The following is a 1776-nucleotide window of genomic DNA, read 5'->3' as shown; positions in this document are numbered from 1 at the left end:
CTTATCAAAAAGAAAGTGGGGATCTGAAATATACCTTGAATATATTAAACATATTCATTGCTCTGCTGACCTTTAGGTGCTAACTGTGGTTGTCCATCAATAGATTAATAATCACCTATTTCTCAACATTCAACTAGAAAAATGAGAAACCAAAGTGTGTCAAGACAAAAAGAAGCTCTTTTTAAAATTTTTAAATTTGTTTTAAAAAATTTATTCACATTACATCCCAATCATAGCCCCCTCCCTTGTGTCCTCCCTATCCCACCCTTCCTCCTTTTTCCTCCCACTCCCCTCCTCTAGTCCTCGGAGAGGGGGAGCCCTTCTCCCCTACCAGCTGACCCCAGCCTATCAAGTCTCATCAGGACTGCCTGCATCCTTTTCCTCTGTAGCCTGGCAAAGCACTTCACCAGAGGGAAGTGATCGAAGTGCAGGCAAGAGAGTCCATGGCAGATACAGCCCCTGCTCCCCTTAGTTGGGGACCCATATCGAGGCAGAGCTGTCTATTAGCTACATCTGAGTCAGGGGCCTAGGTCTTCTTCATGCCTGGTTCTTTTTTTTGGTGCATCAGTCTCTACTGGCCAGCCTGGGTCCAGATTTGTTAGCTCTGTTAATTTTCTTGTGGAGCTCCTGTCCTCTTTGTGTCCTTCTATGCCCCCCACTCTTCCATAGGACTCCCTGAGCTCTGGCCAAAGTTTGGCTGTGAGACTCAGTTCCTGCTTTGATCCCCTCTGGTTGGAGTCTTTCAGAGGACATCTGTGGTAGGCTATTATACTGCTGCCTCCCTTCATCTGTTTCCAGTGTCTACTCTACTTGACCTCAAGTGAGAATTAAGCATTCTCCCTAGAGCTCTCCTTGTTACTTAGCTTTTTTAGATCTGTGGATTGTAGTATGGTTGTCCTGTACTGTATGGCTAATATCCACTTATAAATGATGTACACCATGTGTGTCTTTCTAGGTCTGGGTTACTTCACTCAGGATGATCTTTTCCAGCTCCATCCATTTGCCTGCAAATTTCATGGTGTCCTTGTTTTTCATAGCTGAATAGTGTTTGATTGTATAAATGTACCACAGTTTCTTTATCCATTCTTTGGTTGAGCAATAGCTGAGTTGTTTCCAGTTTCTGGATATTACAAATAATACAGCTATGAAAATAGTAGAGCAAATGTTGTACGGTGGAACTTCTTTTGGTATATGCCCGGGAGTGGTATAGCTGAGTCTTGGGGTAGAGCTGCTCCCAATTTTCTGAGAACACTCTAGTTATCTCTCTGCTTCATAAATACTGAAACACAGGAAGACAAAATACAAACAAGGAAGTCTCCTAGGAAACAAAAAGGGAAGAAATACGAGTATGCTCTGGATATTAAACAGTGCATATCCTACTCTGCAGCCTGAGGCTTCTGAAATGAACACTTGATGACACTGCAGAACTAAAAAGAAGCACAGGAACCAAATAGCTTTGGCTCTAGACTCCTATTACTGACCTGATAAATACAGAATAATGGCTTATCAGAACTGCTAATATAACGTGTGTGTATGTGTGTGTGTGTGTGTGTGTGTGTGTGTGTGTGTGTGTGTGTGTGTGTGTGTGCTATGAGAAAGAGACAGAAAGATAAAGAGATATACACACACAGAGAGACAGACAGACAGACAGATAGATACAGACACACACACACACACACACAGAGGGATACATACAAAGAGAGAGAAGGATAAACAGGAAGAGACAGAGAGAGACAGAAGAAAAAGAGAAGACGGTGAATCCTCCTGGACCTGACA

Source organism: Acomys russatus, chromosome 21 (genome assembly GCF_903995435.1).
Source record: "Acomys russatus chromosome 21, mAcoRus1.1, whole genome shotgun sequence".
Lineage (NCBI taxonomy): Eukaryota > Metazoa > Chordata > Mammalia > Rodentia > Muridae > Acomys > Acomys russatus.
This window is presented reverse-complemented; position numbering follows the sequence as displayed.